A 12,824-nucleotide genomic window follows, 5' to 3' on the forward strand; every position below is an offset into this window, starting at 1 on the left:
AGATGGTAAGCACAAAAACGTTCCTAAGTACTTGCATAACTGCTTCGTGAATCTGGCCAAAGTTTTTCCTGCTCTCATCAGTCCTTCCTGATCTCTCAAACCATTACTGCCCTCACCTCCCATTAGTGTCTTCTGCAACCCTTTCTTCTCTCATCACCACATCTCACCCTCGCCAACCATTCTTTCTCTCACTACCAAATCCTGCCCTTACCAACCATTCTTTGGCTCATCAGCCCCTTCCTGCTCTCTCCAACCTTTCCTACTTTCTCCAACCTTTCCTGTGCTCTCCAGCGCTTTCTATGCTCTCCAACCTTATCGGCTTTCTCCAGTCTTTCCTGCACACTCTATCCCTTCCTGCTCTGTCCAGCCGCTTCTGCGCTCTCCAGCCGTTTTTGCTCTCTCCTGCTCTCACTAGCATTTCTTTTTTTTCACCATCTCTTCTTTCCCTCACTTCTATCCTCACCAACCATTCCTTTCCTCACCAGTGCTTCCTGCGGCGAGGAAAGTGAGGAAAATGTATGTATGTATGTATGTATGTATGTATGTATGTATGTGTGTGTGTGTGTGTGTGTGTGTGTGTGTGTGTGTGTGTGTGTGTGTGTGTGTGTGTGTGAGTGAGGGAAGGGGGAGGGAGGGAGAGGGAGAGGGGGAGGAGAGGGAGAGAGGGGGGGAGGGAGAGGGAGTTAAAGTGGAGGAGGAAGATAAAGATTACCTAGAAGGAGGGAAAGAGGAGCTAGAATTGATACCATCTGGATTAAGTGGAATTTAGAGGAGTGAGAGAGATGAGGCCTATAATGAGGAAAGGGAATGAGAGAGATAAGAGCTGTAGTGAGAGACACGGGAGTGAGGGAAGAGGAGCTAGGTGGCGAAGATGGGAATAAGTGATATGTTAGTAGCTAGTGTGAAAGGAATGGGAATGAGTGAGATAAGATGTGATGGTCAATAGATAGAAGGATCAAGTGGAAGGGAACTTAAGCTGCAAAGAGGAGGAGAAAATGATAGAGTGAGAAGGGGAAGGGAAGTTGAAGATGGGACGAATAACGGAAGAGGAGAAGAGGAGCGGGAACTGGAAAGGAGAGCGAGAAAGGGGAAGGGTAGGCACTGCCAGCCTTGGGTTGGGACGAGGAGAGGGCGCCTGCACAAATATTTTGATAATGGGTGTTAAATAATTCATGGAAGGGTACACGTATTTTCACAAGGGAAAAGGGAGGGTAGAAAACCCTTTGTAGTGTGCATGGATATCCTGGAAGAACCATCCAACACTATTCTCCCAACAACCTTCCCTTTTTCCTACAACCACTCTCTCTCTCCCAGCCACCCTTACCCCCCTCAACTAACTTCCGAAACTACCCTCCCTTTCCTCTCATAACCAGCCTCCTCCAACATCCCGAAGCCACCCCGCTCTGATCCCCAGCAACCTTACTCTCCCTCCTGTAACGATGCACTTTCATTTTGACAGCTACCTTCATCCTCTTGCAACCACCCGTCTTGTTGACCAGACCACACACTAGAAGGTGAAGGGACGACGACGTTTCGGTCCGTCCTGGACCATTCTCAAGTCGATTGTGATGAGGAAGAGCGAGAGAAGATTAAGAGAAGATTAAGCCACCCAAAAGGTGGCTTGGGCATGAATAGCCCATAAGTGGTGGCTCTTTTGAGCCATTTCCAGTATCAATAGATGATACTGGAGATCTGTGGAGGTGCGACTGCACCCTGCGTGACGGGAGATGTCTCCCGTGGTGATGAGGAAGTAGAGACAGGCAATAAATAGGCAAGAGAGAGCTGAGGAGCAAAGTAAGGTGTAGTAGAGGGGATAGTAATAATAATAAGTACTTCAGAGGGCCTATTGGCCCATACCAGGCAGCTCCTATTATAACCACCGAATGAGAAGGAGATAGGAATAAGAAGAGGATAGCAAGGGAGCGTAGAAGAAGACAATGAACAGAAAAAGGGAGAAGAGAGAAAGAAAAGGAAAGAGAAAGTATTATTATTACTATCCCCTCTACTACACCTTACTTTGCTCCTCAGCTCTCTCTTGCCTATTTATTGCCTGTCTCTACTTCCTCATCACCACGGGAGACATCTCCCGTCACGCAGGGTGCAGTTGCACCTCCACAGATCTCCAGTATCAGCTCTTGATACTGGTAATGGCTCCAAAGAGCCACCACTTACGGGCTATTCATGCCCGTGCCACCTTTTGGGTGGCTTAATCTCATCAATTAATCAATTCCTCATCACAGCCACTCTCCTGGTCAACACAGGTGTCCAGCAGCTGGACACCCTCATAAAGACTGTGAAGCAGTATCCTCCCCCGCGATAACAGCTTGATGGTTAAATGCAACCTCAGAATACTGAGAAAACAAAAAAAAAATTGTACCACTTACGGGCTATTCATGCCCGTACCACCTCTTGGGTGGCTTAATCTTTATCTTTATCTTCCTCATCACAATCGACTTGAGAATGGTCCAGGACGGACCGAAACGTCGTCGTCCCTTCACCTTCTAGTGTGTGGTCTGGTCAACATACTTTAGCCACGTTATTGTGACTCATCGCCTGCACCCGTCTTGATTTCCACAAGTCTTCTTCCAGACCCCCCATAACCACCCTACTCCATTTCTAAGAAATACCCCTATCTCACCTGTCACAACCATCATATATAACCTCCAACAACCACCCTCCCCTCAGCCTCTCTACGTAATCTTCACAAATACTCACCCTTACTATACACAATCCATAACCACTCTCCCTCCACTCACCCCACCATACACAAACATGTATCAGTTAAGTGCTTGAGAATTGGGAAATAAATGTCGTGTTTTTGGTATTCTGCCCGACTCGGTCTGATATCACTCAATCGCCTGAAATGCTGTGCCGATTTAATTGAAAATTAAACCATTGCCTTACCTTAGCAAGCACTCGATGAACTCATTTTGGGGCGTAATAAGAGAGATGAGCTGTTTATTATGGGGATCATTTGTTTTATTGATTTCTCAGCGGATATTGTTAGATGTGGGGGAAACGCCCCATGTGAGTGAGGGTGAATCTCAAATACATGGATATAATATTATGAACGATTTCTTGTTTACTTTCCTGAAATATAAGCAGATTTGCAACATTTTCATACGTTGAATACGATATCCTGCTAATATATGTAGCCAGCGTGAGGGTTTTGAGTTATGTCAATTGCAGGAAGTTATGTGTGTCTGTGTCGGTATCTATGCGAGCATGTTTGTTTGCGTGTTTATCTGTGTAGTTATGTACTCGCTTATTTGTGCTTGCGGGGGTTGAGCTTTGGCTCTTTGGTCCCGCCTCTCAACTGTCAATCAACTGGTGTACAGATTCATGAGCTTACTGGGCTCTGTCATATCTACATTTGAAACAGTGTATGGAGTCAGCCTCCACCACATCACTGCCTAATGCATTCCATCTGTTAACTACTCTGACACTGAAAAAGTTCTTTCTAACGTTCTTGTGGCTCATGTGGGTTCTCAGTTTCCATCTGTGTCCCTTTGTTCGCGTACCACCAGTGTCGAATAGTTTATCCTTGTCTACCCGGTCGATTCCCCCTAAGGATTTTGTAGTTAGTGATCATGTCTCCCCATACTCTTCTGTCTTTCAGTGTCATAAGGTGCATTTCCCGCAGCCTTTCCTCGTAACTCATGCCTCTTAGTTCTGGGACTAGTCTAGTGGCATACCATTGAGCTTTTTCCAGCTTCGTCTTGTGCTTGACAAGGTACGGGCTCCATGGTGGGGCCGCATACTCCAGGATTGATCTTACATATGTGGTACACAAGATTCTGAATGATTCCTTACACAGGTTCCTGAAGGCTGTTCTGATGTTAGCCAGCCTCGCATATGTCGCAGACGTAATTCTTTTTATGTGGGCTTCAGGAGACAGGTTTGGTGTGATATCAACTCCTAGATCTTTCTGTCCGTTTTATTAAGTACTTCATCTCCTATTCTGTATCCTGTGTCTGGCCTCCTGTTCCCACCGCCTAGTTTCATTACTTTGCATATACTCGGGTTGAACTTTAACAGCCATTTGTTGGACTATTCATTCAGTCTGTCTAGGTCATCTTGTAGCCTCCTACTATGATCCTCTGTTTCAATCCTCATAACTTTTGCGTCATCAGCAAACATTGAGAGAAACGAGTCTATACCCTCTGGGAGATCATTTACATATATCAGAAACAGTATAGGTCCAAGGACTGACCCCTGCGGGACTCCACTTGTAACGTCTCGCCCATCTGAGACCTCACCCCTCACATTGACTCGTTGTCTCCTGTTGCTTAGGTACTCCTTTATCCAATGGAGTACCTTCCCTTTCACTCCAGCCTGCATCTCCAGCTTTTTCACTAGCCTCTTGTGTGGCACTGTATCAAAGGTTTTCTGGCAATCCAAAAATATGCAGTCTGCCCACCCTTCTCTTTCTTGCCTGATTTTTGTTGCCTGTCGTAGAATTCAAGTAACCCTGTGAGGCAGGACTTGCCATCCCTGAACTCATTTTGATGCTGTGTTACAAAGTTCTTTCGCTCCAGATGTTCCACTTTCTTCGCACTATCTTCTCCATCAGCTTGCATGGTATGCAGGATAGGGACACTGGCTTGTAGTTCAGTGCCTCCTGTCTATCCCCTTTCTTGTATATCGGGACTACATTAGCTGCTTTTAAAATTTCTGGCAGTTCCCCTGTTGCCAATGATTTGTTATACACTATGGAGAGTGGCAGGCACAGTTCTTCTGCTCCTTCCTTTAGTATCCAAGGGGAGATTCCATCTGGGCCTATAGCCTTTGTCACATCCAACTTCCTTACTTCCCCGCTGGTAATCTCAAACTCTTCCTGTGGTTCCTGGTTAACTATTCTCTCTCTTATCTCTGGAATTTCTCCTTGCTCTAAGGTGAAGACCTCCTGGAATTTCTTATTCAGTTCCTCACACACTTCCTTGTCGTTTGTAGTGAATCCTTCTCCCCCTATCCTTAATTTCATTACCTGTTCCTTTACTGTTGTTTTTCTCCTGATGTGTCTGTGCAGCAATTTAGGCTGAGTCTTTGCCTTGCTTGCGATGTCATTTTTGTATTGTCTTTCTGCCTCTCTTCTCATCCTGACATATTCATTCCTGTCACTCTGGTATCTTTATCTGCTCTCAAGTGTCCTGTTATTCCTATAGTTTCTCCTCACGCCCTTTTACTTTGCTGCTTAGCTAGCCAACATCTCTGATTAAGCCATGGGTTTCTCATCTTCATTTCACTGTTTTCCTTTTAGACTGGGACAAACTTGTTTGTTGCTTCCTTGCACTTCTGCGTGATGTAGTCCATCATGTCTTGTGCCGTCTTTCTCCCGAGATCTGTTTCCCATGCTATATCTGTGAGGAATTTTCTTATCTCCTCATTGTTTCCCTTTCGGAATGCCAGCCTTCTGTTTTCAGTACCCCTCCTCGAGTTCAATAACCCTTCTTCAATCAAGTACTCAAACGCCAGTACACTGTGGGCGCTCATTCCTACTGGGGTCTCAAACCCGATTTCTCTTATGTCGGAGTCGTTCAGAATGAAGACTAGATCGAGTCTCGCTGGTTCGTCATTTCCTCTCATCCTTGTGGGTTCTCTAACATGCTGGGTTAAAAGGTTTCTAGTCACCACCTCCAATAGTTTGGCTCTCCATATATCCTCGCCTTCATGAGGTTCCTTGTTCTCCCAGTCAATCCTTCCGTGATTGAAGTCCCCCATGATGAACAGGTGGGATCTATTTCTACAGGCAGCAGAGGCTGCCCTCTCAATTATAGTGTTAACTGCCATGTTGTTGTTTTCATACTCTTGACTGGGTCTTCTGTCATTTGGTGGAGGGTTATATATCACTGCTACTAGCATTCTTGGTCCTCCCATTGTCATGGTGCCTGCTATGTAGTCTCTGAATCCCTCACAGCCTGGGATAGCCAACTCCTTGAAACTCCATTCCTTTCTCATTAGTAGGGCCACTCCGCCTCCTCCCCTACCTTCCCTCTCTTTCCTTATCACTGTGTACTGGGGAAACACGGCATTCGTTATGATTCCTGAGAGTTTTGTTTCAGTGAGTCCGATTACATCTGGGTTCACTTCTTCTGCTCTTTCCCTTAGTTCACTTGCCTTACTTGTGATCCCATCAATGTTCGAGTACATTACCCTGAAACTGACTCTCTTCTGCTTCTCCTCTGGGGGGGGGGGGGGCTGTGGAATCTGAGGTGAGCGGGGGCTGGGAGGATCTGGTATGGGGAGACTGGTGGAGGAGGAAGAGCTTGTGTAGGGAGAGAGGGGGTGGATAGGGGGGTGGGTGAGAGGGGGGTGGGTTGGGGGGTGAGAGGGGGATGGTTGGAGGGGTGTGGGACACGGGGAGGCTTGGGGGGGCATGGGGGCAGGAGAGGCTTGGGTAGATGGGGGAGAAAGGGGGGCTTGGGGGGCAGAAAAGGGGGTAGAGCTTTGGGGGCATGGGGGGGGGGAAAGGGAAGGCTGAGGTGGGTGAGGAAGAGGAGAGGGTTTAAGGGAGTGGTTTAGAGGGGATGGCTTAGGTGGGGTGGGGGGGGCTCAGGGGGGTGTGGGAGAACGGAGGCCTTAGAGGGAGGGAGAGACGGGAGGGCACGTGGGAGAAGGAAGGGCTTGCGGGATGGGGGAGAAGGGGTGAGTGGGAGGAGGAGGGTGGGTGGGGGAAGGGGAAGGGAACTATAGGGGAAAGCGCCAAGCCATTACGACTATATAGCACTGGGAAGGGGTAAGGATAAGAATTTGGGATGGGATGGGGGGAAAGGAATGGTGCCCAGCCACTTAGACGGTCGGGTATTGAACGCCGATCTGCATGAAGCCAGACCGTCGCTCTACCGTCCAGTCAAAGTGGCTGAGGGGTGAGGGGGAGGGTGCCCTAGGTGGGTAATTAGTGGGGGGCTGTCAGGGGATGGGGCAGGCAGGGTGTCTGTTGGGTAGACTGTGGGGGTGGGGCTCCACTCCCTGTGGCTGTTGCACTGTTTGAGGAGGGTTCCCCACTCCCCTCTGGTAGCTAGGGTTCGGGGTTGTGGTTCTCCTATTCCTTTCTCTCTCCCTGCGCTCCCTCCTCGTGTCTGCTGCCCGCATTCTTTCTTCCCTTGTCATATCCCTCTGCAGGAATACTTTTTTTGAACTTCTGTACATTTGCTAAACTGCTCTTCCTTGCTAACAGTTCCTCTTTCATGTTCTCGCTCATGAATACCACCTTTATCAATCGGTTTCTGTCCTTGTACTTTCCAAGCCTGAAAACCTTTTCAACATTTTGGTCAGTTCCCTCCATCCTTATCTCTTTAAGGATCTCGGTAACTATGTTTTTGTCCTTGTCTCTCCGCTCCTTTGGGCTGGTCCCTGTTTGCTCCTTAATGCTTGCTACTACTACTACTTATCTTTTTTCTCTCTATCAGCCGGCTAGTACATCTAGCTGCTTCCTGAGAAGAAGCCACTTCCATGGCAACTTCCCTTACTGCAGACCTAGCTTCAAGGTTCTTTTTAAGCAACTCTGCAAATGAGGGTTGTATTGTAAGATTCCCCTCAACAGGAAAATTACCATCACCCTGCGGGATGGTTTGCGTCTGGTGCTGGGTAAGATTTTCTTTCAAGCTTTTTATTTCATCCTTTGCTGCCTTCAGATCATCCTGCAGGTTGGATACTGTCTCATTCATAACCCTCAGGTCTTCCCTGAATTCACTCCATATGTGTTCGATTGTATCCCTAAACAAAGATTCCTGTCCCTCCCCTTCCTCCGAGCTTGTTCCTGCCATGGTTGTCCTCCTGCGTTTGTCACCCCGAAGTTCGTGTCCCTGCCATGTTTTCCCTATGAGTGAGAGAGAGAGAGAGAGTGCAGGTAGTGGGGGGGAGAGAGAGAAGGTACGAAGAGAGAGAGAGAGAGAGAGAGAGTAAGAAGGGGGAAAATAAGGAACGCCAAGCAAAACTGAAATAGATCCAAAAATATGCAACTAGGCTCTTTCCTGAGCTATGGGGCCTGATCTATACAGAAAGACTGAGGAAATTGGACATCATGTCACAGGAAAAAGGAATTGGGCAGACATGATAACATCATGTAAGATACTAAGGGGACTGAAAACGTAGATAACAGAAGCAATGTTCAAATTAAGGAATAATTGTGCGTTTACAAACACACAAATTAATGTGTGAATGTACTCACCTAATTGTGGATGCGGGGGTTGAGCTTTGTCTCTTTGGTCCCGCCTCTTAACTGTCAATCAACTGGTGTACAGGTTCCTGAGCCTACTGGGCTGTATCACATCTACATTTGAAACTGTGTATGGAGTCAGCCTCCACCACATCACTTCCTTTTATTAACTACTCTGACACTGAAAAAATTATTTCTAATATCTCTGTGACTCATCTGGGTACTAAAGTTTCCACCTGTGTCCCCTTGTTCGTGTCCCACCCGTGCTGAAGAGTTTGTCTTTGTCCACCCTGTCAATTCCCCTGAGAATTTTGTAGGTGGTTATCATGTCTTCCCTTACTCTTCTGTTTTCCAGGGACGTGTGGTTCAGCTCCATTAGTCTTTCCTCGTACCTTGTAGTGTGTGTGTGTGTGTATGGTCTGGTGAGAACGTGGCGTTTAAGTGTAAATGAGGTTAGTTTTTGGCGCTAAGCTTAGGAATTGAGAGAAGCTGGCTCCAGCCTAAACCACTCCCTTCAGCCAAATCCCTTCCCCCCCAACCCCCCCTCCTATGCCTATAAAAGTCCCCTCCCCCAAACCCCTCAGCCTCATAAACATCCTCCTGCTCACTTTGCACAACCACCAGCAATGAGGTGAGGGAAGACGCCAGCTGCCACCACTTTTACTCTGCCAGGCGGTCATTATGATCTCGTGCAACAATGTCTCTCCCTTCCCCCTGTTGATTTATAGCGTGAGGAAGCTATGAAGTTGTTGCAGGAAATGGAGAGAGAGAGCAGAGAGCTCTCCTCTCGTTGTACTTGGCACTTTCTCTCACTCTGTGAGGAAAGTCCCTCCAATCGTCATCTTGAAGGAGAGGAAGTGTCCCTGAGCAAAGGAGATCCTCTCATACGCGACCATAAAGAAAGTAAGGGAGGACAGGGAGGCAACGATAGGGGGGAAAAAGGTAGGGAAAAGAGAGCCTGACTAAGTGGTCTACACCATTCTAAGCAGGAAATTAAAACTTACCCCGACTATGTGGGCGTGTCATGTTGCTAACACATGCTACTGGTAGGCAATGTGATGTACTGCTCACACGCTGCCTCCTACTATATTTTTTACACGAATAAACGCATACGGGAGCACGCGAACTCTTGCGCTCCTACACTCTGCATAATCACACGCTTGCGCACATAGATTCCTCATAATCGCACATCTCTCCCTCGTGACCAAGTGATTAGCATCCGCGACTCGTAATCCAGGGACCCGGGATCGGTTCCCGGCCGAACCAGAAACAACTGGACAGTTTCTTTCATCTGATGCCATTGTTTACCTTGCACTAAATAGGTATTTGGAAGTTATATCTGTTTCGTGCTGCATCCTGAGGATGTACTCACCTAGTTGTGGTTGCGGGGGTTGAGCTTTGGCTCTTTGGTCCCGCCTCTTAACCGTCAGTCAACTGGTGTACAGATTCCTGAGCGTACTGGGCTCCATCATATTTACATTTGAAACTGTGTATGGAGTTTGCCTCCACCACATCACTTCTTAGTGCTCTTTCGAATTTTGAGTGTGCTATTTGCTGAGCAGCATCCACTATAATGTCCTTAACTGTTTTATCTTTTTCGACTACTTGAGGTCATGTGTTCCCATTTTCAGGGTTCAGTCACTCGAATTTGTCTTCTATGATTTTAAACCTATCCTAACACCTTATCATTAATAGCTGCCTCCTTCACTTAAGCTTTCCGTACTTCTCCCAGCATTAAAAGTACTCACACATTTCTCTGCTCTGCCACTTGGCTCATCCTGTAGGTACCCATATATTCCAACTCTTCCTTAAATTTCCTATCTGTTTCTGTAATCTTTTTGGCCCGTTTAAATCCTCTTTGTCTAACTCTTTAGCTTTTAGTTTCTGTAGCATCTCTCCCAATTCTTTTATTTTATCCTCATGTTATTGGTTATTTCCTCTGTCAGTTTCAGTGCTCTCTCATATCCTCCAGTTCTTTCTTTAATATTTTCTCCTAGTTTAAGAGGGCGTTATCATTGTTTGGCCGAAAAAATTCGGCCAAACACGAAAAATTTATAAAAATACTACAACGTTCTGGCAACACCGTGGTGCAAACCGTTTAATGTTATGATAATAAATAACGTAATTACAGCAAATTTTCCAGCCGCAATTGCCCGAAATCTGGTCCTCGCGGCTCGGGTGCGCCGTAGGGTGATGCGTCATACGTTGTAAGCGTCTAGTATTTCGCAATAGAGTGGAGAATATCTTGTTATGCATATACAAATTATAAACACACTCGCTGGCAACTGTCTTCTGTGAGAGGGAGGGGCTATAATCCGATTTACTGGCTTAGTCACCCTCTCAGTGTCTGTGCCGGCGGTCGCATGCCTGACGCGCTCGCACAGATCGTATTTTCTTGCATATACTGCACAATGGATATAGTATCGGACAAGAAGAAAGCTCTAAAGGCAAGAGCTCTACGCGTTAGCCAAGTAAAGAAGGAGCGTAAAGCCACACTGAGGCAAAACAAGAGTTCCCTTGAGTGAAGAGAGAGGGCAGCCTCCCGCCCCCACAACACACTACCTCGCCTCACACCCAGGCACCCACACCTCCTGTGGCACCTGCCACACCTCTGTGGCACCTGCCACACCTCCTGCTGCACATGCCACACCACCTGCGGCACCTGCCACACCACCTGCGGCACCTGCCACTCAAGATCTTAGACCTGCAACTCAAGACGTTCTCCCTCTTGATGTTGCAAGATGTTGCATATTTCAGACCAATTATATTAGGTTAGTATGTATTATGTTTTATATCTTGATACTATATCATAAATAATTGTAAATATAAAGCTGCTGTCTTTTTTTTAATTTTTTTTATTTTTTTTTTTTAATTTTTTTTTTTAATAATTTTTTTTTTTTTTTTTTTATCAGGCAATCTTCATGGAACTTACACACCTTACTGAAGGAATGCCAATCTACAAGGGTGGTAATTTTGATTGAAATTGGTAGTTCATCAACCTCAGCCAAAGGTGGCTGAACTTTGACCTTCATTTTTTACAGGTAACTAATTTGCAACTATATGGTTGAATAACTTTTTTATTTATTATTCAATTTACATGGAACTTGCACATTATATGTAGAGTCTGTGCCTCTAAAAACTCAAGTTATATATTTCCCCTAAGATCATTTATTGATTTTATATATATTTATAAACATCATTTTGTTGCATAATTTTTTGGGTGAACTTTGAAAATTTGTATTATTGCACTAAATAGGTTTGGGATAATAATGCCACTAGACAACCTTTATTATATAGTATTGTGATAGCTGAGTATCATAGAAATAATATCAGTTGATATTTGTATTTGTTATATCAACTTTAAAACATGTAAAAAAATGGTTAAAAAAAGTTTTTTTTTTTTTTCTCCCTCTCTATTTAGGCTGCGATGCTGAAACTTGGACCACTTGCAGCCCTCTTCACGTGTAACACGTCAATAAATTTTCATTGCACTAGAACAACTTTTATGAACCCTAACTATCGCCCCCTTAACATCTACTTGTGCATTTGCTCTTGCATAATCCCTATATATGTACAAACCATGTTTTTTTCTCTCTACCTATTCCTCTAAAATAGCTTCATCCCTAAGCCACCCTGCCATGCTTCTCCTTTCCATGCCGTGTATCCTTAGATCTTCAAGGCTTCTCACTTCTTTAAGCCAGCAAATTATAGAGATAAAAGTCTTACAAGCCTCAATGTGCATTTCCTAGTCCTGCAGGCTATACATTGTACTGGATAATAGTAGGCAGTAGACTAACCAAAATGAAAGAATTAACGACGAGTCACTGCAATCCCCAATACTGCCAAATTACTTGCTTAATTACATTCTCTCTGCCGGACCTTACATAACATACAGAATGTGTCTGCTTTTTAGCTAAATATAGTATGCTATTAGGGGGGTCTCATCACACTATAGGAGGTCTTAGGATAAATGGAATAGATTAGGTGAGGGGGTGGGTTGTGTAGACGTTAGCAAGTTAAGTTTCTTTGTTCTGGGGGTCTGTTCACATCCTATAATATGGGCTGGTTGATCCTGAATAATGCACCGTCCTTTATCTCCTAGTAGTAGTAGTAGGCATCCATCAGTCATAAGAGACTATGGAATTGCGTTCTGATTGTCGGTCTGGAGAGGCCACTCCAGAGCGCAGAACCAGGGTGCTAATCGTTGCGTTTGGCACCCACCCAATCGTGCGTTTGCCAATCGTATTGGCAGACGCCAATACGATTGGTTCCAGCGCCGTTCGAGGAACTGTCAGAACAAGGTTGATAACAACAACGAACTGCCCTAGGGGCTCCAGTTCCGGAGCCCCTTTGGAGCTCTAGTTCCAATTTACCTCGAAGTTGGTACAAGAAGGCACAGGGACTCCAAACCCGGAGACCGCCGAGGTCGGGGCCAGAGAAGAACCACCCCAGCAAGAGCCAGAGCTACCCCAGGCTCCTGAAGCAGAGCCTGGGCCACACGAGCCCCAGGAGGTGGACGTCCCGGTCCCTTCTCCTACGGATTCCAGAGAGAGAGAGAGAGAGAGATCGTCACAGCCCTCTTTCACCCGAGGCCGGCTTCCTTCAAGACCAAACAGAAGGAAAAGTAATAATTAGTAATTACAACAATTATTATTATAATTATTAT

At 45.9% G+C, this 12,824-nt stretch overlaps 1 long non-coding RNA gene across 1 annotated transcript; it reads left to right on the forward strand.

Annotated features, from left to right (window-relative positions):
• Positions 1-10,168: 10,168 nt before the first annotated feature.
• On the forward strand, positions 10,169-11,703 carry LOC138358424 (uncharacterized). Its single transcript, XR_011225365.1, has 3 exons — positions 10,169-10,929; positions 11,071-11,199; positions 11,580-11,703. It is a non-coding gene; the product is annotated as an uncharacterized lncRNA (long non-coding RNA).
• Positions 11,704-12,824: the final 1,121 nt, after the last annotated feature.

Source organism: Procambarus clarkii, chromosome 1 (assembly GCF_040958095.1).
Source record: "Procambarus clarkii isolate CNS0578487 chromosome 1, FALCON_Pclarkii_2.0, whole genome shotgun sequence".
In the NCBI taxonomy this organism is placed as follows: domain Eukaryota; kingdom Metazoa; phylum Arthropoda; class Malacostraca; order Decapoda; family Cambaridae; genus Procambarus; species Procambarus clarkii.